The 25,778-nt window shown below is 33.3% G+C and overlaps 1 protein-coding gene across 1 annotated transcript in view; it reads left to right on the plus strand.

Moving 5' to 3' along the window:
• LOC146997418 (uncharacterized) overlaps positions 1-25,778 on the plus strand; it is a 38,413-nt gene that overhangs the window by 365 nt on the left and 12,270 nt on the right. The window lies entirely within an intron of this gene.

The following is a 25,778-nucleotide window of genomic DNA, read 5'->3' on the forward strand; positions in this document are numbered from 1 at the left end:
ATTTTTTCTTTTTTCTGTTACGTATCGCAGAGAAAAATTATTAATTGGGTATGTGATAACATCTTTAGTTCTTATTTGTTTCAAGAGATGGCGCCACTAATTTAGTTTGGAACGATAATAAAACTGTTTTGCGTATTTTTTATCTGCATGCCAACATAACAACTACTTATCCCCGCATCCTATTTCTTCTTAGCGAGATAATTGCTCCCAGAGCTTCTCACGTGCTTATTCGGATCATTTTCTCATCGAGCCGGCAAAATTCTATCAAGAAGTTGAATACATAATCCCTTGAAACCGTAATGGGGTTTCATATTTCAGAATTCTTTTTGATTTTCAACTTACAAAGATTATTTACAATTGAAAGTTATATAATGGAATGGTTAATATAATGGAAACGTTCCTTGAGCCGTGAACCACGCGAATATGGCTAATGTTTTATTGAATTTATTGGTGTTCTTGAAGCATAATATTTTAAATGAAAGAGTGTAGAAGCTCTGCGAATTTCATCGGGAAACGTCGAACAAAAATAAAGATATGAACTTTATAAGAACTAATCATTATCAGTCATTAGAAAAATCATTAAAAGTCAGATAAATAAAATGAACAAACCTTAATTAAATAAAGTAATGAGACGCAAGGGTGAAAATAATAATTGTAATGTACAGAGCCGGAACAAGGATAAGGTCAATGAGGTATTTGCCTAGGTGAATGACTAAGTGAAGCTCTAAATTAGTTTCAAAATTTTAGAAATGCATTTTAGAAACAAATTATGATAGTTAACCATGAATTCTGAAATGTGTATAGAAACACTATTTTCACATAACACCTTTAAATGAATAAAATGTCTCTATGTGCGTGACCGCTCTCACAGCTTTCGTACTTTTCTTTAATCAATTAACCATGTAAAAAAAAAATTAATTATTAACGATTTGTAAACAATATCACGTATTGTATAAAATTTTCCAGTTGCTATTTGTATAAAGTTCAAACTTACATAAAGCATCGTATGATAAATCATTACAATAGGTTGAATTTAATAAACTGTTAAATCAAATCAATTTAGAATTTTATGTATGTTTTCATGGCATTTAATACTGTAATAAAAATATAAATTTAAAAAGGCCTTCCAATCTGAATTTTTAAATATACATAAAGCAGCTTAATAGAGTGTCTAACTTGATATCAACTGCCAGCGAATGGTTTGGGCTGCAAGATTAAATGTAGAACGTTTTAAACCTTTAGAAAGTCCTCCACGAGAGTACCTCTCTTATTAATCTTTGTTGTTTTCAACTAAACAGACAAACATGATAGAAGGATTATCTCTTTCCTTAATGGAAATAGGAGAAAATATTCCTGAGAAATGTGCAAATTTAGCTTTAAAAATGAATACTAGAAGAATATATGAAAAGAAATAATGTTCAGTAAACCGGATTGTCAAAAATCAGTTAATCAGTTTAAGTTTTCAGAAAAATATTTTTCCATAGTAGAAAAGAGAAATAAAAATTATCACAAATAATATCAAAATTTATGAGAAATAACTCTTAGTTTCCAGTTTCTCTTGTGGCGAAAAATGTCATTGGATTTAGGCATTTTAAATGTTGGGTTAGATTAGGTTATTTGAATCTGGAAAAACACACAAGGGCTATCTGCCTTAACGAAGGCCTGCTTAGGTAGGTACTTAAGAAGGACTATCTTCTAACTTAACATTTAAAAATTCAAATAATAAAAATGTTTTAGATATTCCATCAAAAGCATCTAGTTTTTTTATAGAATCTTTCAAAGATAACTCAAATATGCTTCGTCCAGTAATTTCTAAATTCAGAAACTGCATTCAAAATGTTTAAGGCTATCAGTTACTAGTTTTAGGGTGAAAGAAGCTTCAGAAAACTTAAATAAAAAAATATGCAAAATGGCCATTGGGGGGGGGGAAGAAACTGTCCGGTATCATTATTTTCTCTCTCCAGCGGATCTCAACCTTTTGACTAATGCGTAATATCTAAACAAAAACTGAAAACCTTTAGTACCTTTAGTTCAAGAGTGGTGGTGGTAGTAGTACTTTGATACCCTTTTTTTTAGTACCAAACTACTACCACCACCACTTTTGAAAAAAAGCCCAGATCGCATAAATAAAGAGTGTTAGAGAAAAAACTCAATCAGTATGTTGGGGTTTTAATATTTGAATTTAATAGTTAAAAATACTTTGCTTCTTTGTGTACCACCTATTTTTCTCTTACGTACCACCAGTGGTACATGTACCACTGGTTGAGAAACCCTACTCTATAGAATATGTTAGGTCATTAAGTTTGTTTTGTATCAGGAGACGTGCAAAATATGGAGTGTCCAGACAGGGACTCGAACCCTGGACCTTACGCATACGCGTCGACTGTGCTTTCACTTACACCACGAAGGTATGCAGGAAAGAGGAAGAACATACCTTATAAACATAAATTAAATTAAAGCAGATTTTAATACATATTTTACTTTGTTAAAAGGATGAAAAATTAAATTCCAAACTGCCTGAATATTAATGTATTACTTTTAACCTTATTTCAGTGTTACTAAAAAGTACTTTTTAGCATATTCATCTAAAAATTATAAATTACAACACACATTAATTTTCTGAATTCATAAAGTTGTAGAGCCATTAGGTATTTTGGAAGCAGGAAAGATGAAAAATATGCAAAAATATACTGGGAATCGAACGGTGGACTTCTCAATTACGGGCTGAGCGTGCAGAACACTACCAACACCTTCTTAAACACACTTGTTTAGGAAGTTAAAATGCTTAAGAAGGTGTTGCCACTACACCACGAAGGCTCGCTAAGAAGGCGGGAGAAATACCTTATAAAGTTATAATTATAAATATCATCACAGTTATGGTAGGATTTAGTATAGTTAACGTTGCTAAATAGAAAAATATAGAAGTACAGTTAATTTGATTGTGAAAAAATACTTAGGTGCAGTTCTGGTAAAGTACACACTACTTCCTGTCCTCCAAAAGTTAAGAAACAGCATGTTTTTCGGAGCTCACCATTACAAAAATGTCAGTAACGTTTAAATTTATAGTTCATATGCATGACAGTAATGAAGTTTAAGAAAATATATGCAAAACCAATAGCTACCACTTTTATTTTATGGAAATGAATACTTATATAGGAGATGGAGAAAAAATGCAAATATTGTCCTTTTTGTTCACGAGTGTTGATCTTTAGTTGTTATTACAATTTCGTTGGCAATATCTAGAAGAGTCTATCAATGTCTAGGAGAAGTCGTTTTCCCGATTCGTTGAGGTGGCGAGCGATCGATTGATGGAGATGGGGATATCAGAAGCTGATGCTGCTAGTCATCTCAATGTCTCTCGTAGTGTGGTCCACCGACTATGGAATCAGTTTGAATCCGAGGATTCTGTGTTCAGAAGACTTGTTCCAGGTAGACCTAGCGTTACAACACCTCGGGTTACAGTTATTTAACTCTTTTGGCCCGAAGGAAGAGTAACATTACTGTGCCTCAGTTCATGGCAGATCATTTAGTGGCAACAGGAACAAGAATATCAGCTACTAAAGTGCGCAGACGCCTGCACAGTACAGGTCTGTATACAAGACGACTAGTTGTTTGTGTCCCCTTGACCCGAGGACACAGAGGTGCCCTTTTATGTAGGGCAAGAGAACACATCTCCTGAACCGGTCAACAATGGACAGTGTCTTCTTTTCACAGACGAGTCCAGGTTCACATTGGAGAGTGATTCAGGTCATCGGCTGATCTGGAGTGAACAACGCATCAGATACAATCAATCCTACGTTGTGGAAAGACACAGTTATAGTAATGGTGGAATAAAGGTTTGGGCTGGGATCCCTCTCTTTGGTCATACTAACCTGCATGTGTTCCATGGAGGAACTTTTACTGGTGTGAGATATCGAGACGAAATCCTTGATATTTGAAATCCTCGCCTATATGCCGCTGCTATTGATCCTGGATTTCTTCTGATGGACGACCAAGCTCGGGTTGTTGAAGAATATCTTGAGGGTTGCGATATGGAGCAGATGGAATGGCCAGCTCAATTCCCAGACCTGAATCCAGTAGAGCATCTTTGGGATTACCTTGAGAGACAGGTTGCTGCTTTAAGTCCTCGTCAAGGGTCGTTAGATAAGCTTGAACAAAAATTACTCCGTGTCTGGTCATTGCTTCCCATTTCACCGACCGACAACTTGACAGCATGGAACGTCACTGCCACCAATGTATTGCAGCAAGGGGTGAACACATTCCTTATTAGAACCCATTTCCCCTCAAAAAACTGTGATATACTGCTTCTCCAAGACTGGATTTCTCTCCCAAGATTGCAGGTGTTTCTTGTAATTCATATTTGTGTTGAACTTTAGAAACATTCTATATCGCATTCATTAAAGAATTGTTTAGTGAACATGCCCTTCTTATTTCTATGTTGCTTCATTCTCAAATTAGACAAAAAACACATGCTGTTCCTTAACTTTTGGAGAGCAGTGTATAATAATGAAGGTATTTTGAATGTTTGTTTTTCGTCATATTATTCATGGAGAGTATCTGTAAATGAATAAATGTATTTCGAAAAACAATGTTGCAAACAAAATTAGGCAGTAAAAGTCTAAAATATTCTTATTAGAAATAAATATTCCTTGCTACTTCATCGTAGACAATAAAATATAATCCTAATTCTTATTAAAAGTTTTATTGTTGTAACGATGAATAGTGTTCTCAGCAGGTGAATATAATTAATTACTAAATTCAACTGTAAACAGACAGATTCTATTGTAAAGTAAATAGATGCTGTCTTCACTGACATTTGTAGATGTTAACTAGTTTATCTTTTTATGCATATTTAATTGTTTCTTATAAATCTATGATAAAATAACTTTTATATTTAAAAGTAAATTTGTAAGTACGAACTCCGACGCTTCGGATAGAGCTTCGAAGTCTACGCCCCCTCCCACAGGTTTCGAGCAGAGTTTGAAGGATATCCGCGGCATCTGATCTCGGAGAAGCCGTGAGGTGGTAAGCCTTATCTTCAGAATCCCGTCCATTTGCGTCCGCCACTATAAAGAACTGAGTGTTGTACCTTGCTAGGACCTCTTTCCATCATACCGTGGATAGCTGTAGAGGGGGTCATTAAGACATAGGTGTTAATCTAAAAGCATCAAAATTGTGTCCAACTTTCACTGTGGATTTCCTCAAGTCGTCAACTTCCTTGGCGATAGCTGCAGGGATTCTTTCTTCAGTTTCTTCAACTTTATACTCAATCATATCTGTTCTTTTTTCTATAGACTTGAACGTGCTTTCTATTATGTCAGTAATTTATCTTTTAATTGCCTTTTGACCTGCTTCAGTCTTTTCTTGGCCCGTTTTTTTCACTTTTTAAACTCACTTGCCACTCCTTGTAGATTTTCTTAACCGCACTGCATATTTTCTTTCACTGCTTTTATCTCTCTTTTAACGAATTTGACGTTCTTTTCCATAGTTTCATGGAATGTGGCAAAGGCTATCACCAACTGTCTTAGTTGCTCTTTCATCGCTCTTGTTGCCGGTTTTCAATCCCACTTCTGACACCAAAAATTTGTATGTGTGTACGTGTTCGTGATGAATTGAATGCGCATAGAACCGATGAGAGCTTGATAAAATTTATATTCTCAAAAGAAGAACTTTACAGTTCTGAAACTTTTCACAAATATATTCGAATAGCTCTTCTGAGTATGACAGAACACAATCAGTAATTACTACTTTAAGCTACTGAGAACGTTAAACACAGCGCAATGCAAAACGCTTCTAAAGAGCGAAGTTCGCACGGAGATCTTTCAATAATCCAAAATCAACTCTGAGCTAAAGACGGAGAACTGATGCTCTCTTCGAGCTTATGTAGTTCTACCTTCAGGCCGCCGAGAAATTTTCAGTATCTTCGATTTCTGGAAATAGCAGGAAGGCATATGCAGTTACAATTACGTATAGGTACGGATACAGTTACAATTACATATAAGGATGAGACCAGTTACAGTTATACAGGTATCAGATAACAAGATTTCTAGCCAAATTTGGTGGAAAAAAAAAAAATCACACACGCTTATCCATCAAATTAATTTTTGTTCTAAGTTTGTTGTTCTTTTGTTTGTGATTAATTGTAAGCTGGCTCTAAAGATAACATTATATAGGCTGTCATTCTGATCATATAACTACAATACAAGCACAATTTTAAAATTGTTATTAAGATTTATTGATGCTTTATCTTTACTTTTGTTGGTCTTATCAGTTAGCTCAGAGGGCTTTAATGGGTTAAATTTCGCGAATATGATAAGCATTTGTGACTAATTTTTATTTGTAGCAATAAAATAATTTGCCTGATTGCTTTTCATGTTTTTTATTTCAGATTTTCTTAATCAACGGGTGTATCGTTTTTATATTTTCTCTTTCTTTACGCTTGAATCCTTTTCAAACTATAATTTAAAATAAACTCTGTAGCGAGAATTATATCTTTTATAAAAATATATATTTTTATATCGTTCATCTTACAGTTAACTCAAAGAAACTCCATTTTTTGAAACACGCCTTTCTAAATCAAGATATGTTATATTAAAACTGCCTGAACTGATTGTCTTAAAAACTGAAAATTTTAAACCTCTTTTTTTTTTATTTCCTCGATATTAAACAGTTTCTTTTATTTTTCAAAAAACAAAAGTCATGCCTTACCTTATATTTTAGCCTTTGCGAAGAATGAGGAGACGATATGCCGATTCGCATAATTCATCCAGTAATACGGATAATTGCTTCAGAAATTAGCCGTAAATGAAACCAACTTTACAATTTCACGCAAGTTAAGTATGGATGCAAAATAAAGCCTCGAACCTTAAAATTTTACCCAAAGAAACAGTGATAATGGACTTCCTTTCATTTTAAAACATCATTGTTTAGACTTCCGATGCTATTTCGATAAGCCTGTATGTGTTTGGTTTGTTGCAAGTAACTGTAAGTAGTTACGCCACCGTCCATCTTCAGCTTGTGGGCTTTGGAGAGCTTTTAGGGTGAAGTAAAAGCAGAAAGAGATATTCTTCCAATTAAAAAGATATGGTAAAGAATTGCTTGCACGAATTTAGTTCATACAGCTCAATATATTAGTATAAGCAGCCCAGACGGGAAAGTGTTTAGTGACTCTGATTACCATACCGAAAGGGCCCGGGTTCGACTCCTGGAGAAGGCATGGGTGTAATTTGTCCGTCCCTTCCTAAGAGGCAATGGTGGCCCACTCAGTACAATGGTAACTCACCACCAACAATGCCTCCGTAATTAAGAGGCCACCGCCATTAATAATCGCCAACACCTATAAACGCAAGAGACCGCCATTGGAAAAAAAAAAGTTAGTTTAAACTAGCGGAAATTTATTTCAATGCGCTAGTTCCAACAATAAAATTTTATGTCAAACTACTTGTTATAACTTATCTCACTTGTTTGGCAGTAACATCAGAACAAGCCCATCAAATTCATCGTCGCAAGGAATGCAAGATTGCGCCTGTCGTTGGGCACGAGCCTGTCAGAGCGGCTTGGAGCGAGTCGCTCGTTACGATTACTTTGACAATGTAAACGCTCACTTCGACGGGAGTAGAAACGTAGGGGAGATGAGTCAGCGCTTCCGTTTCTACTTTGAACCTGTTGAAAAATCTATTCGGGCAGTTACTCCGAGCAGCGTTCGCAGGGACGTCGTGACAGTGAGTTCTATAATGCCGAGATTAACCCTGGTATTTTTTAATGCATACGCATCTTATGAAGTGTTTTAGGGAACACTTCACTGCTTCATTAATAAGTTGCATACTTCTATAATTATGTGAACTTATATTCATTTTTCTACAAGGATCCCAACAGGAGGATGCAATAAATATATGATATTATAAAAAATAAAAATGGAATTATGAAAAAATATGTAGATCTGTTTTATTGGGGATATTTAAATTTCTTGCTTTGTATAAAAACATTCTGAGCTATAATTCGTTACAATTCAGCTTGGATGTGAAACATGTTCAGCTTGGATGTGTGAGTGCAAGTACTGAAGGTGTATTAAGGTTTATACAAATTATGCTAGATGAATTCTAATCTTCTTAAACTATCCGTTTTAGCATTTTAAAAGTAAAGTATAATCACTATATTTATCCATTATTAATTTTGTTGATATCACTTCGTGTGTTGTCCAGAAACACAATTTCAATAGGATCCAAAAGTAATAATTTGCGATAAATATCTTCCTGTTGGAACTATGTCATGATATATACATTCTTTTACCTGTGGTAATATATGTAATGCTCCCAAGTTTTTTGCTACTTCTTATTTATTTGAGATTTTCTGAATAATTAGGTAGATATTATGCAGTTGTGCTTCTGTCGTGTTAATGGTAGCTTTGAATAAATATTCCATGTGTTAATTTTGCATTCTTCTCTAGAAATAACACAGTTCGTCAGAACTCTGAATAATTAATTACATGCACAGAGAGCTACTGATTCTGTGGATTCTGGATGAATAAATATATTCTTTCTATTAATAAATAATAAAACACATTATTACTTTTACATTATTTTGTAAATGATTAATTAGGTGTAAATAAACAGCTGTATATAATAGAAAAACTTTGTTAATTAAAATTTCAATAACCACACTTGACTAAATAACTTCTCTCAAACTGAGTTTCTTTTAAATTCTTGTATCTGATATGCAATAATGTTTTTATAACTTTGGTCATTCTCGTCCGAAATTCATTTAATAGTTCATTTGATACTCATAATTCATTTAATAACCTTTAAAGTTGTATAAAATATGACCCAGTCACGTACCCATTTCCTTTTCTTCCCTTTTTATCCCCATCCCAAGAGCAGAAATTAATTTGTTTGAAACTGCTTTGCAGACTTCAAGCACTGCAGCCAAAGAACATCTATGTATGTTCTATGCATATTCTTTCCTGCAGCTGCCACGTCGGTATCCATTTCGTAAACAAACGGAGGCGAGTTGTCAGTCCACTCTGATTGGTGTAAACAGTCTATCAGAGTACAGGTCTATGGTGTTTTCCTGTTATGTTTTACCACCAATCCTCGAATTCCATATCACAGATTATGTTCTTACTGCATTAATATAAATATTAACAAGACATAGTGCACAATAAAAATTAAGCTTTATTTCGGAACATCGCGCATACTCCCCGACAGCCTGCCTGTTTCGCTCTGCTCGCTACTCGTAAGAAATTTCTCCTCTAGGGTTGCCACACTTATCGGAGGGCGCAAGGCGCGCTCCTTATCGCCATCACCACAGGTCCGTTCACTCGGGTCGAAACGTCCGGACGAGCGGCTCGCTACGAGCTGCTTTGACAGATGTAAAAGCACCATATAGGAAACAGTATGACTTTTCTCATTTCCGCCTTCAAATTTGATAGAGAGTACCCCGTTACACTGCAGAAGAGGAGCGCTGACCCTCAAAGCTATTTTATTTAAAAGCCTCACAGCGTAATGTCCTCTCCGCAGAAGCTATCTACACTCCGCTACTACACTCCCCAGTTCCTTTAATGACTATTCAAAGGAACGACATAGGTTATGAAATTATCTTAGAGGATCCGTGCTGTCGGGTATTTTTACATGATTACAAAATTAGAATATAAAATTAGAAAAGATCAAAATGCAATTCAATATATAACAAGGTATTGACACATATAATAAACATGAAATAACAAGAAATATGTTAAGATATGAATTTAAAAAAAATGTTTTAAATTGTTATGTAAGAAGCAAGTTTCTTAGGGAAGTGAACATGTCTTCCCGATCTGGTGACAGTTTGTGTCTTAGAGAGTTCGTTTGCAGATTTATTCTGCTGAACTGTCTTTAAGTCTTTATTTGTTTTCAGTTCAGGCAAATTAGAGTCCGAAAGCAAATAGGCTGGTTTCACACGGTCTATAGACACAGTAGATTTCAGACCGTTAACATCAATTGTGAAAGTTTTGTTCGTTCTAGAAAGAACTTTATGCGGACCTGTATATGGTTGGCACAGAGGTGGCTTTACTCGATCGACACGTAAGTATACATGCGTACACGACTTTAAGGTAGCACTTACGTAACATTTTTCTTGGCAATGTGCAGATGTTGCTATTGGATTTAATTGTTGCATTCTATGCCTAAGATTCGTGATAAATTGTGTGTCATACGGAGATATCTTAGATGACGTTATCATATCACTAGGCAGCTTGAGAGTTGTGCCGTACACCAGTTCAGCACAAGATGACTGTAGATCTTCCTTTACGGCTGTCCGAATACCAAGCATAACAACTGGTAGTGTTTCAGTCCAGTTATTGGTCTCGTGAGCCTTGAGAGAAGATTTTAAATGTCGATGAAATCGTTCAACAATGCCGTTGGACATTGGATGATAGGCTGTTGTTGTGATTCTGTTCGTACCCAAAATGCGCGCGAATTCTGCAAAAACTGCGGATCTCATTTGAGAACCTTGGTCTGTTGTTATGATCGATGGGCAGCCAAAACGAGATATCCAACAGTTGAAGATGGCTCTGCAAATGGTTTCCGTTTTCATATCCGGGATGGGAATGGCTTCAGGCCATCTGGAGAATCTATCTATTAGAGTCAAAAGGTACACGTTGCCTTCTGATGGAGGTAACGGTCCGACGATATCCATATGGATTTCTGAAAAACGTGCATCAGGAAGAGAGAATGTGCCCAGTGGTGCTTTAGTATGCCTAGTAATTTTCGATTTTTGGCAAGATTCACAGGATTTCACCCAATTTTTGATATGACGTTTCATATCGGGCCATACATAACGAGACCAAATAAGCTTCGTAGTAGCTGCAATTCCTGGATGTGACAGATTATGCAGATGATTAAAGATGAGTCTGCGAAAGGAATTCGGAACAAATGGACGAGGAATGTCTGTTGATATGTCACAAAGAATATTACCATCAGAATATTGGCACGGTTTAAATTCCAGTTTCAAAGATGATGTGTTGTTTTTGAGAAGGTCTTGTACCTCCGGATCATGCCGTTGAGCTTCCGAAAATTTTTTTAAAATCCAAAAATGGAGATTTTGTTATGGAATCAATTTCGATTCTTGAAAGAGCGTCAGCAACGACGTTTTTTGAACCTTGCACATGCCTAATATCAGTAGAGTACTGAGAAATAAAATCTAAATGTCGCAATTGTCGAGGTGAACATTTATGAGGGTTCTGTTTAAAAGCATATATTAACGGTTTTTGATCCGTATAAATTATAAAATTTCTGCCCTCTAACATGTGTCGGAATTTCTTAATTGCAGAATAAATAGAAAATAATTCCCTATCGTACGCGGACCATTTCTGTTGACTTTTACTGAGTTTCATAGAGAAAAATGCTATAGGTTCCCATGTTTGTTGAGACAACTGCATAAATGTGCCGCCGATTGCGACGTCTGAGGCATCTACCCAGATGCTTAGCTGGGCTCCGGGAATAGGGTGTCTCAAAAGGGTAGCCTGAGCAATGGCATTTTTGGCAGCAATAAAGGCTTGTTCAGCATTCTCGTTCCAATTTAATTGTGGGGATGAATCCTGAACATGAGAACGAGATTTCTTTTTATTAATATAGCCCTCTAACAATTTTATTAAAGGAGAAAGAATATGTGCTGCTTTAGGTATGAAACATCTATAAAAGTTAAACATGCCTAAAAATCGGCGAAGCTGAGTGAGAGTGGTAGGTTGAGGAAAATCTAAAATACATTTGACTTTGTCAGGAAGAGGTTCAATTCCGTTTTCACTAAGGTGAAAACCTAAGAAATCAATAGACGTTTGACCAAAGGTGCATTTTGAAACATTTATGCAAAGTCCATATTCTTGAAGTTTGGAAAATAAAGCTTTCAAATGCCTGCAATGTTCCTCAGAATCTTTAGAGGCTATGAGCAAGTCATCGACGAAAGGGTAAACACCTTCTAAATCCCGCGTGACTTCATCTATAAAACGTTGAAAAGTCGCGGATGCATTGCATAAGCCGAATTGCATACGGGTACTTTCAAATAAACCGAATGATGTGCATATGGCGGTTTTGTGGATGTCGGCTGGGTTAAGTGGTATTTGATGGTATGCCTTAATCAGGTCGACATGACTAAAAATTTTAGTACCGTGCAATGCAGCAGTAAAATCGGCTAAGCATGGAATAGGGTATTTGTCTTTTATTGTTTGAGCGTTCAATGCTCGATAATCTCCTACAGGTCTCCATTCCAGACTTCCCTTTTTTTGGAACCATGTGAAGTGGGGATGCATAATTGCTGCTCGAAGGTCTCAAATGCCCCAATTGCATCATAGTTTGAAATTCTTGTTTTGCTATTTTTAAGCGATCTGGAGCTAACCGACGAGGTTTTGCAACCAGAGGTGGACCTTTAGTTATGATATAATGAACGGTGTTATGTTTAACAGGTTGGTTAGGATCTGGTAATCTAGTAACTGAAGGAAATTCTTTTAAAATTTTGTGATATGGTGTATCACTAAATACAGTTTTTACTGAATAAATGCTTGCATTTTTCACGCAACCGACGGTTTTAAAATGCGTTTTTAAATCTTTGAGACATTTGTTTCTGAGATCAGGCACCAATTCAAAGAAATGGAGAAAATCTGCTCCAAGAATGGGTGTACTAACATTTGCTATAAGAAAAGTCCATGTAAACTGTCGTCTTAATTTGAAATCCAAAGAAAGTGTTTTTTGACCATAAACATGAATAATAGAAGAATTAGCAGCGAAAAGTGTTTGTTGGGACGAATTCCGTTTTTGAGAATTATTTGCTGGAAGTAAGGACACGTCAGAGCCGGTATCGACCAAGAATGAAAGGTTTGTTCTACGGTCACGAACGAACAGGCGACGTGAAACTTGAGGCAAAGAATAAGTCGCCTCTATTCTTTGCTGGTTTCGTTTCCCTGCCATGAACAAGGTTTTGTACATTTGTCATCTCTACACTTTTTCCCAAAACGTCTATGATACCAGCAAACAGAATAATCTCTCCTTTTGGAATTGCTTCTTTCCTTATTGCGATCTCCGCGATTTGGCGAGCGACCACGAGAAAAACAAATGCGATCAATACGTTTGTTTAATTTTTCTATTTGTTTAAATAATTTATCTTCAAGAGACTGATCGACTGTGCGAGAAACGGCACAAGTCCCTGGGGTTGGATTTACTTCTAAAATTCTGTCGGCAATTTCTGCAGCTTTATCTACAGTTAAATTGGAAACCGCTGCCAAAATAGACTGAACAGTCGAAGGCAAACGTTGAAGGAATAATTCTAACATTAAGTTATCAGGAACATTTAAAGATTCTGCTCGACGTTTCATATTTCTAAGCAAATCGGAAGGTTTTCGAGAACCTAATTCTTCTCCAGATAATAATTGGCGAATTTCTTGCTGAGAAGATTCTCCTGAACGATTTATTAACTCAGTTTTAAGCTTTGCATATGGATCAATAGGGTCTGGTTTCATAAGTAAATCCCGTACTATTGATGCAATATCTGGAGGAAGATGAGCAACTACATAATTATATTTAGTAATGGATTCTGTGATAGGTTTGGGGGTGGCAAGAGCAAAGGTACTTTCACACATAATAAACCATAAAGATGGGTCTGATCGGTTATAAACCGGAATTTGGACGGCATAAACATCAGACATTGTGCAAGGTTTTTAAGCCAAAATAAAAGCAAAAATTTTACTAAAGAAAATGAAATTAAATGATAAGTAGAAAACAGAATTATAAAATGATCTATAATTACTAGTCATCTGTGATCCGGAGGACGAAAACCGATGTAATCCATTACTTCTGGTTTGGAGATCTTGAGTGAAGACTTGTAGTCAAAACCGAAAGTGCTTGAGAACTGTTCATACGATTTAACACAGTCCGGGTTACCATTATGGTGTTTTCCTGTTATCTTTTACCACCAATCCTCGAATTCCATATCACAGATTATGTTCTTACTGCATTAATATAAATATTAACAAGACATAGTGCACAATAAAAATTAAGCTTTATTTCGGAACATCGCGCATACTCCCCGACAGCCTGCCTGTTTCGCTCTGCTCGCTACTCGTAAGAAATTTCTCCTCTAGGGTTGCCACACTTATCGGAGGGCGCAAGGCGCGCTCCTTATCGCCATCACCACAGGTCCGTTCACTCGGGTCGAAACGTCCGGACGAGCGGCTCGCTACGAGCTGCTTTGACAGATGTAAAAGCACCATATAGGAAACAGTATGACTTTTCTCATTTCCGCCTTCAAATTTGATAGAGAGTACCCCGTTACACTGCAGAAGAGGAGCGCTGACCCTCAAAGCTATTTTATTTAAAAGCCTCACAGCGTAATGTCCTCTCCGCAGAAGCTATCTACACTCCGCTACGCTGCTTCTTTGAGGGGGGGAGGGCATGGTTTCAGTAGTCTGAGTCATCATTCCCTGTCTGGTACTTATTCGACTAATTTAAAGGAAGTTCTGCCAAATGATGCGGGAAAGGGAAAGCATTGTTTAACAAGCAAATGAGATGAGTAAGGTGAATGAAAGTCTACTTAAGGTGCTATCTGAATCCGTATCATCAAAGTTAGGGAAGCCATTTAGCCAATTTTCGAATATCGCTTAGTCACCAGAAGAATCAAGAACAACATTACACAAACATTATCACAAAGAAGTCATTACATATAATGATTCACAGGTATAAAACGATACTAATCTTAATAGAAAGTACTGCTGAAGTGCTGCTCGACTTAAATGAACCAAAGACATGGTAATCTTAAATTATTCTAGAGCAAAGAGCCGGTCTTGACAAGTTACAACCTAATTCCCTTAAAACCTGTGTTTAGTGTAATCAAGCATGTTTGGTGTAGTTATACTATTTAACAAACCTAGATTAAAAAATTTACATGAATGCTAATAGTATCCCGATACTTAATAAACTTATTCTTGAGAACTTCGGGAAGACGGGTCCGAGGGTTTCCCATCCTCTTCCCCACCTAACCTTTCGAAAGGATTTTCGGCTCGCCGCATATTTAAAGTTCCCCATGCCTCACAGACACTATACATTTACAAACATCCATGCCGTCTTCGAGATTCGAACCCGGGCCCTTCGGTACGGCAGTCAGCGTCACTAACTACTATCTCGGTTGAGCGGCTGTTTGAAAACTTTATATACATTATTGTGAAGCATTTTTGAGAATACATTAATATTATTAATTCTTCTTTTAATTCATCTACTACTACTTGACGTGAAGTTAAATATTAATGATGATAATTTCTTTTTTTTTTTAATGAATTTTAAAATTTTCATATTACGCCCCTTCTAGTTTTTGACTCGAGGAAAGTGCCTCACTTGCTTTCCCCTTCTCCCGGTTCTTGTGTTACTTCAAACTGCAAGTTTTTCGCTAGTTCTTTGAGTTGTAAAACATGGCTTCTCAAATTTCGCTAGTTGATCAGTTTGACAGAAACAAATATTTTTGCGAGAATGATATGAGTGCAGTATAACTTCTTCAGCGTTTTGCAGATCTGACCGATTGTTTGATTTTTACTTTTTTGTAGGAAGTAAACGAAATATTGTAATCTTGAAAAATTTCGGGTATCATATTTCAACGAAAATATCCATTTTGAGCGCTTTCGAATTCATTTGAATGATTGTTTTCGCATGACTTCTGAGTGTATGGACAGAATAGAGGACTCTCCAAAACAGATCGCAAAATGGATTTAAAATGGATTAAGAAGAGATTTTTCGTGATGTCTCTACGTACGCATGTATGTATGTATCTCGCATAACTCAAAAACGAGTAGCCATAGAACGCTGAAACTTTGTATATGGACTGCTATAACATGTAGTTGTGCACCTCCCTTTTTGGCTGAAATCGGATGCACCGAAAGTATATATATAATAGACTTAAAGCATCTAAAATCAATATTAAATTGGAATCAAAGCAGGATAATTCCTCAACAATATTAATAATTGCAACTGTGTATAAGAGGTTTTACACAATATCTAAACAGATTAAAATTAAAATAAGAATTCAATTGGAACAGACTCGAAAAATAATAATGCATGCGAAAGGGAAAATATAAAATTTTAAAAATTAATCTCCTTTTACTGAAATTCCAATACAGAACACACCAGGAGAAAATGAATTAAAGCTTCACAAAAGTCGATTAATGTATTTCGAAAATATGTTTCGTTATCCTCGTTCATTTGAGATCAAAAACCGAAAAAGGTTCATGTATATTTTCATTAGAATTCATAAGAGATTAGAATTAATATAAAACCGAAAAATTGAATTTCAAATGCACAGAATTTTCCCTACATGCTTTCGAAAGAATAAAACATAACATTGTGGCAAACTGACTACTCAAAAAACCATAAAACTTTACATTATGCAAACTGACCATTCAAAAAGCAAATTGGTCTAAAACCAATATATGCAAATCCGAAATTTAAAACAATTACAAATAAAGAGCAAAACAAATATACTTGAAACCAAATTATCATTTAAACAACATTCAAAAATTCTGGAGACTCACCTTTTCACTCAGAGAGACTCAACCTTTTCTTTCGCAACGGGAAAGCATCGACGAATTTTCTCTATCATCGGTAGAAACTGAGTGTTCGCTGTTTAGCACTGATTGTGTCGAAATTTATTATTACATTTTAGTTAATGCAAAGGCGAGTTTTCTGCTCCGAAGTTTACTCTTAGTTTAAAATACTGTGCTTATTTATTATGTGTACATCAATGCTTAACAATGTTTTTTTACTCGAAGCATTATATAAAGTGAAGTTTTTCATATATTTCATGAATTCATCTCTTTTGTTAACTTTGTAGAGACATTAGGCATTTTTGGAAGTAGACAAGATGAAAAATGAGCAAACGCCTTCGGCGGGAATCGCACCACGGACCTCTGAAATACCGGCTCAGTGTGCTGACCGTTGCAACTGTTGCACAACGAAGGCACGTTAGGAAAGTGGGAGAAATACCTTATATACTCTCCTTTTTTAAAGGGCGACTGAGGTTTTTAGGGGACCCAATCGCCAAATTCTGGGTGTGAAGAGTCATCATCCACAACCATTTTAGTTCGGGCGCCACTGTAGAGTCATTACGTTAATTGGAAAAGCCGAAGAGATGAAAAATGGTGCTACTTTTGTAGACGGTTGCACGGATTTTGGCGTTTTTTTTTTTTTTTTTTTTTTTTTTTTTTTTTTTTTTTTTGGCGAGCGATACGACTTATGATAAACCTACAGCTAGACAAGTTATTTATGGTAACCGATACTTTGTTGTCATTTTATTTAAAAAATAATGCGTTTTATTATGCATAAATTCCGTGTTTTAAATATTATTTATGGCTTCTAAATATTAAAAATCAATTTAATTTTGCATTTTTATTTGAAATAAAAATTTTATTGTTTATGATATTTTATGAAATTTTATGTTGTGGATGATGTAATGAATGAGGTCATCTTACTTGAAAAGTAATTGGTTTTAATATCTATAAATTTAATCTAATGTTTTAAACATTATTTATGGCTGTTTAATATTAAAATACAATTTAATTTTGCTTTTTTTTTTGAAAAATAATTTTATTATGTATGATTATTTAAATAATTTTAATTCTATGCGTGATGTAATCAGCTCCCTGATTGGTCACAGAATATTTGTGCATTAACGAGCTGTAATCAGCTCCTTGATTGGTTACTGAATATTTGTGCATTACCGCGACATTTTAAAATTTTATTATTCATCTCTTCGAATTCCTTACATTTCATAGGGAACGGTTATGGCCCTTTCAAAGATTAATGTTGTTATTGGAAAGTACCAAGAATTATTGTTATCGGAATCAAAAAATTGTCCTTTGAGACCTTATTTTGGCCAACCTGGTTTTTCTAATCAAAGATTTATTTATAAATTGTTACAAGGGTCAGAGGAAATTTATTTTAAATTTTTGGAGGAAATTGCTTCTTCAATGAAGCAATTTCAATGAAATGTGGATCACAGATGAAAATCGTTAAAAGAGCCGATTCTGAGGATGGCAGTATATGGTATTGTGAGTAGTAACCGCAGGTACTCGTGCTACGGAAGTGACGTCACAGAAAAGGGGCGTGGCCTCCGCCATTTTGAATTCTTCCGGAAGTGACGACACCAGCGCCATCTTGTATCACGTGTTGGAATGACATCATTAAACTTTTGTTTTGATTCTGTGGCAACGATCTTTTCAAAGTTTTTATTTTTTGTGGCAACGACACTATTTTTTATGTTTATGGCAATGAGCTCTTAACCACGTGTTTGGAATGACATCACTTTTAATTTATTATTTTTAATTATTTGACATGTGATTAATATTATTTTGTTATTTGATTAATTTTTAATACGTCATTAATTTTAACTTTTTAATTATTAACTATTTAGTACATCATTATTTTACTTATTACCTTTAATGAATTTTTGTGGAAATTAATATTATTTTCCCTGAATTTTAAAAGTAACTCCACCGCTGGGATTCGAACTCGCTATCTCTGGGATGGGAGTCTAGCGCTTTACCACTCGACTACCCTGTCCTCTTATCATATTTGTTATTTGAAACTCTCTTTGTTCCTTTGAGTTTTTGCACCATTGATGACATAAGGCTGAAAGTCTGCGCATGCGCTTTGACATGAAAACCGCGTCACACATTTGTTTTTACACGACGGCTAGGATTTCTTTTGGAAACAGCAATGAATCATTACTTTATTCATTGCTGTTTTAAATGTAAGATTTTCCCACGGTTTAATTTTTTTATTATTAAGATATTTTTAATTGTTTTCAATTTTCATCTCATTCTTACTTTTTTAAGTTATTAGTTAATTTATTAATTTTTATTTTTTTCCCTTTCCCAAACATAAATTTTATTTTTAACTTCAACAAAAGTGAATTTAAATTTTCTTTTTACTTTTTATCTTGCAAAGTTTATTTTATTTTATTTTTTTTTTTTTATATTTAATTTTCTTTTTGGTTTTACAAAAGTAATATTTATTTTTACGAATTGAATTTTTCCTTTTCACTTTTTTATTTTGCAAAAGTTTTTTTTTTTTTTTTTTTCCAAAATTTTTTCCTTTTTGTATTTTTACTTTATTTTAATTTTTTGTTTAATTTTCTTTTTGGTTTTACAAAAGTAATATTTTTATTTACGAATTGAATTTTGCAAAAGTTTTCTTTTTCCCAAAATTTATTCCTTTTCGTATTTTTACTTTACTTTATTTTAATTTTTTGTTTAAACTTTTTTTTGGTTTTACAAAAGAAATATTTATTTTTCCAAATTTAATTTTCCTTTCCGCTTTTTATTTTAAAAAAGTTGTTACTACATTTTTAACTTAATTTTTTTTACAAAAGTAATATTTAGTTTCATAATTTTAATTTTTTTGAGTTTTTTTGTTTACACAAATGTTTTTTTGTTACATTTTTATTTTACCCTTAACTTTTTTCCCTTGTTTTAAATACAATACGATGTTACATTTCCATTTCTCCAAAAGTAAACTTACCTACATTTCTGTGTCTTTGAAATTTTAAGCTGGAATTTACATGCATATAACTTCACTAGATAATATTTTCTGTAACATTAAGCCAATATACACAATGCTCTTTCTATATAGTTTAACTGGAATACTACATTTCTTACTTTTTTTACTACTAAGTTGGAGATACTCAGAACTTTTTCTTCTAATGCATTTTACTAACTATTAATGCCTGTATTAACTTTTTTGGCCAACTATACAAAACTTTGTTGATTCTCTTTTACACGTCTTACTTTTATTCAAAGGATTCACCAAACTATGTCTGACAATTGTAATTTTTACACTTTCCATTTACACATTTACCCTTATATTTAACTTATAAAACATATTCATGCTGTATTTCTGATTCCTTTTCCCCATAATAAATACACACTTACACATGTTTCTTTATTGGAAGACTTACTAACTTTAAAAAAATCTTACAAGGAGCAATAAATTTTCATGGTATGAAGCCCACTCAAACCAATGCATGGAGCATTTCTACCCAGTTAAGTTTAGATACATACCAATAGTACTTCATTTCTTCTTATTTTACTCTACAGACATTTATACATATATATTCAGAACACTCCCTTTTATTCAGTAAGATTCATTTATACTACTAACACAAATTTTGCTAACTCTTTGAAATATTTTACAAAAATATCTTGTATTTTCTTGCACATATCCTACTTAAATCACCAAACATACACTGAAACCTTGATTTTTTCCTTCATGTGAAAACGTCACTCGGATTCTTAATATGATTCCACCATTTACCGCAGAACTTTATAAACACTACTCTATTTCAACTTATCACAGCCTAACTCTCTTAACAAGGTACAGAAGATTGAATTATATTTTAACTACAGAGAAGAATATCCACATTGTAACGTATTATTTTAAATTTGAATTATAGTCACATTTGTGAAGGAGAACTTAATGTCTATAATACACATGGAATTAATATTCAGCCATGGCAATGAAACTTTATCGATTTTTTCTCAACTTGGAATATAAAAATTTGTTAACTTGGAATATTTTTAACGTATTTATTGTAACTTAACTGAAAAAGACCCATATTTCACATTGTCAATAATTTATTTAGCACTGAACTCTTACAGCCTTTTGAGAACGAAATTTAATTTATCATACCTGACAAATGACTCCTACATAGTTATGATACATTACACGAAATATTGAGTAGAGTTCCAAATAATGATCCAACATAGTAATTAACACGACCTAACACAAATAATTTTAAGATAGAAATTTCAAACTGACATTGCTTAACTTTTACTGCTTTATTTGACATTTAACTTCTCATAGATAGTAAATAAACCTACACACAAATAATTATACAAAATAGGTAATAATGACAGAAAGTCCCTATAATGATCTACTATAGTCACCAACTTTAAAAATTTTAACGCATTTTTAATATGTCATAAGAAAGACCACACTTTTTTGAAAAGCATTACTTCAGTTTTCATTGGAACCACGCAGTCCTGCGCACATGTATAACATTTTTTATTTATCATAAGCATGACACATAATAAGTAAATAAAATTTTCACAAAGTACGAAACACATTTCTCTTTTAACTGAACTGTACTCTTAAGAAAAATGCAGTATGGAATGCTTAGAACATTCAGGGCCACAGTTCCTCATTTCCCCACGCATTGACCAAAATATACATGTACTTTAAAATCAGTTAAACAAATTCAAATGTTAGTATTCAAAGAGGAATACTTCACAAATTAGATGAAAGAAAGGTACACAATGAACTTGAGTGATAAATACAGAAAAGCATGTAAGGACCGAGAAAAAGATGTATTCGTGGAGAACTTTTTTAAGATAAACTTGCTCTATTTTTTGCACATGGGTTACATTTTGCATTTCAGATTAAGGAAACATTCAAGATAATTCCTGTATAACTAGGGATTTTCACATGTTAATAATATAATTTATTAGAACAGTCACAGATATATAGGACAAGTATGCCATTTCCAAGGAAAGCAATTTTCCCAAGCCAGACTTTAACAGTGAAATATAAAATGGAATAAGAAAATCCCCTATTTCAAACAAAATTAGTATCTGAGTATGCAAAAACATGAACAAGAAATGAATATTTTTTCTGAAAATGTTCCAAATGGTTTAAGTCAGGACTAGTTTCATGAACAGAGCACGAAAAATAATGATGAATTTTTAATTTTATTTTGTCTGTAGTACATTTACTTATGCTAAAATCTTCCATTTGGTTGACTGTACTTTACATTTAGACCTAAGTTGATAAATCACAGTGATTTTGTGTTTTAAAGCTTCACATTCAGAAATAGTACAATTTCAGAAATAATAAAACTCAAAAGCAAAAAGATTAAAACGACAAGAGAATATACTGCAAGCAAGCGAACGTGATAAATGACTTTTTGGGCTGAATTTCATGAAATCATAGATGGGGTGCAAAATTTTACTGCACTGTATATGAACTATTTTTCAGATGTATTACGATCACCAACTTTACATAGACTTTAAGTAAACATTTCATGTTAATTTACCATTTTTTCCTGAGATTTATCTACGTATTTACTAAATTTTTGCATTTTGTTTATAAATATAATACCAAAAGGACATAAGAGAACATTTGTTTCTTGAAAATGTACATAATTTTACCCAACTGTTATTTCTTTCATAGCTTTGAAGTAACCTATTAAACATATAGTTATCTTGTATTGACCAGACAACCGTTGGTCTTGCCAATGTCTGAGTTAAGTCACAAAGCTAGGGAATTTAAGTAATATTTTACCAGTACGAAGAACTTCTTACGGCGTTTTTGATGAAAATTGACCGAATTTAGTAGTTCATTTCTAACCTATGAGCCTTTAACTATTTTTTTTTTTTATTCGAAAAAGCACACCAGAAATTATCCTCAAGATTTTCCATACAGATTTTCCATGTACTACTTTTCATGAAATTACATTTCCAATGAAATTTGATTCATTGTTCAGATAGTTAAATGTTTGTTATTTTTTCGCATACGAATGCATTTCGTGTCTCACATACGCTCATTACATATGATTTAACAAAATTACAAATGAGTTAGAAGTTAAGTGAATATTTCCTGAAATACTGTACATTTCATTTCGGAAAGTTTACACGAGTATCTTCATTTTGAATCCTTTAATGTTTCTTTTCCTGTATCCAAAGTAAATTTAGAGTAAAAAATTTTCAGTTTGGACGAAAGTTATTTACCGATGGTTGTGACGTGTTCGTGTTTTCATATATTGTTTTTTGTGAAGTACCTTATCGATAACCTTTTGAACACTTTGAATATTACGGCCACTGCAAATCATTGAATTTTCATAAATTTTCTTATTTATCTTTTACAAGTCCTTGTAAAGATTTGGGAACAAATTTTTATTAAATAGTTGTATTGTATGATTTAATAACTTTTTACACGCTTGGAAGATTTAACTTCAACAACACTACCACACTGAATCAGAAATTAAGAAAAGAAATGGAATTTTTTTTATCTTAGTATACTACAGGAATAGATAATTTTTCTCTAATGTATTCGAATGTAGTAGATAATGGAGACTTTTAACACAGATCATACAGAATTTGAATATTTTCTCTAAGTCACCAAAAATTGCATTGTCATAGATTTTTCTCATAAAGTCTATTTCTTTCTTAAAAGAAGTTTATATACTAATTTCATTAGAAACATATCTAAGAAAATATCTGACATTCATAAGAAACTCGGCGCTTGTTTCTTTACTAAATTTGTACTTTCTGACTTCATTCTACTGAAACGAAAATATTCATAACTTATTGCGAAGAAAAATGTTATACTTTTTGATTAATTTTCATACCACAGTATTATCTTTGAATTTTTTTTCCTAGTCCACTGCTAATATATTGCTAATTTTCGTACGTGACAAAAAAACCCAGTTTAGAAACTTTTCTACTTAAAACCTTGTATTGCATTGCTGAACCGGGGCCATGCTTTCATTTTTATCACATATCATGCGAATATTTAAAAAAAAAAAGCATATTTTTTCCTTCTGTTAGCACAATTTTTAACCAACATTTTACTATTACAGAGACTTCTTTATTAAAATCTCAAGTGTTAAAGTGAACGTTTCATTACTAATTTTGAAGATTCTGGATATATCCTACTTAAAAGTTCATAACCGATTAGCAAAATAATTTATATATGTACTTCGTTGTGCTCTTGGTTAATTTTTAAATCGTTGTTCAACTATAACACTTGATTTCTATGAAGTATCGAAATGATTATTTACTTTCCGCTTTTTCCAAAGAATTTCGTAGACACATATGTTCAGTACAGAAAATTTTCCTAACTTACCAGTATCATTACCAAAATAGAAAACATGCAAAATTTTCCTAAAAATTTATATATTTGTTTTTTACAAACATTTACACGAATACCTACATTTAATTATTTAACGTGTATTTTCCTATATCAGAACTAAAATTTCGAACGAAAATTTTTAACTAACGTTATGTTCCGTAAAATTTTTGTATTTGTGATGTCATCTTTTTTTCGCACACGTTTTCAGAGTGTGCTCTCGGTAGTATTTTAGACATTTTAAAACTGTTTTCTCTTTGCTATTGGAAACTATTTTGTCTTTGCTGTTGGTATATGCCTATGAATTCTCGATACTTTCTTGGTTTATCTTCAACTTATGAAATATTTAAATACTTAAAAATATATTTGTAGATCGTCTATGCTGACACTTGTGATAGATTTCCTGGATTAATTTTTTTTTGGAAAATGTATTTTATTTTATTCACGTGAATGAAACTGATGTTTTCTTAAGATTTTATTATTCAGAGTATTAGTCAATTATGAAAGAATGTCTGATTTGTCCACTTTTTAGTCAACATTCATATGAACTTCAGTATTCCAAATCTCTCACGTAACTGTAATTTTTCCTATTGGTAGTAGGAAGACGAATGGAATACATGCAGGTTATGCAGACATCTGAACGATAATTATGCAAAACTAGTTATATGGCAGTTTTTCATAAAAAGTGGTTCCAACGAAGGAAACACGCCAGCAGTCTCCTAAAACTTTAAGTGGGCACCTGATCTTTGCTCTTACAAAAGGAAAGTAGAATTGTAAATTCTACGTAAGAGCGAAGATCAAACGCCCACTTAGAGTTTCAGAAGATTGCTGGCATGTTTCTTTCGTTGAAACCACTTTTTATGGAAAACCGCCATATAACTAGTTTTGCATAATTATCGTTCAGATGTCTGCATAACCTGCATGTATTCCATTCGTTTTCCTACTACCAATAGGAAAAATTACAGTTACGTGAGAGATTTGGAATACTGAAGTTCATATGAATGTTGACTAAAAAGTGGACAAATCAGACATTCTTTCATAATTGACTAATACTCTGAATAATAAAATCTTAAGAAAACATCAGTTTCATTCACGTGAATAAAATAAAATACATTTTCCAAAAAAAAAAATTAATCCAGGAAATCAATCACAAGTGTCAGCATAGACGATCTACAAATATATTTTTAAGTATTTAAATATTTCATAAGTTGAAGATAAACCAAGAAAGTATCGAGAATTCATAGGCATATACCAACAGCAAAGACAAAATAGTTTCCAATAGCAAAGAGAAAACAGTTTTAAAATGTCTAAAATACTACCGAGAGCACACTCTGAAAACGTGTGCGAAAAAAAGATGACATCACAAATACAAAAATTTTACGGAACATAACGTTAGTTAAAAATTTTCGTTCGAAATTTTAGTTCTGATATAGGAAAATACACGTTAAATAATTAAATGTAGGTATTCGTGTAAATGTTTGTAAAAAACAAATATATAAATTTTTAGGAAAATTTTGCATGTTTTCTATTTTGGTAATGATACTGGTAAGTTAGGAAAATTTTCTGTACTGAACATATGTGTCTACGAAATTCTTTGGAAAAAGCGGAAAGTAAGTAATCATTTCGATACTTCATAGAAATCAAGTGTTATAGTTGAACAACGATTTAAAAATTAACCAAGAGCACAACGAAGTACATATATAAATTATTTTGCTAATCGGTTATGAACTTTTAAGTAGGATATATCCAGAATCTTCAAAATTAGTAATGAAACGTTCAATTTAACACTTGAGATTTTACTAAAGAAGTCTCTGTAATAGTAAAATGTTGGTTAAAAATTGTGCTAACAGAAGGAAAAAATATGCTTTTTTT

Source organism: Stegodyphus dumicola, chromosome 5 (genome assembly GCF_044657685.1).
Source record: "Stegodyphus dumicola isolate Sdum_Otavi_A_Nest chromosome 5, ASM4465768v1".
NCBI lineage: Eukaryota > Metazoa > Arthropoda > Arachnida > Araneae > Eresidae > Stegodyphus > Stegodyphus dumicola.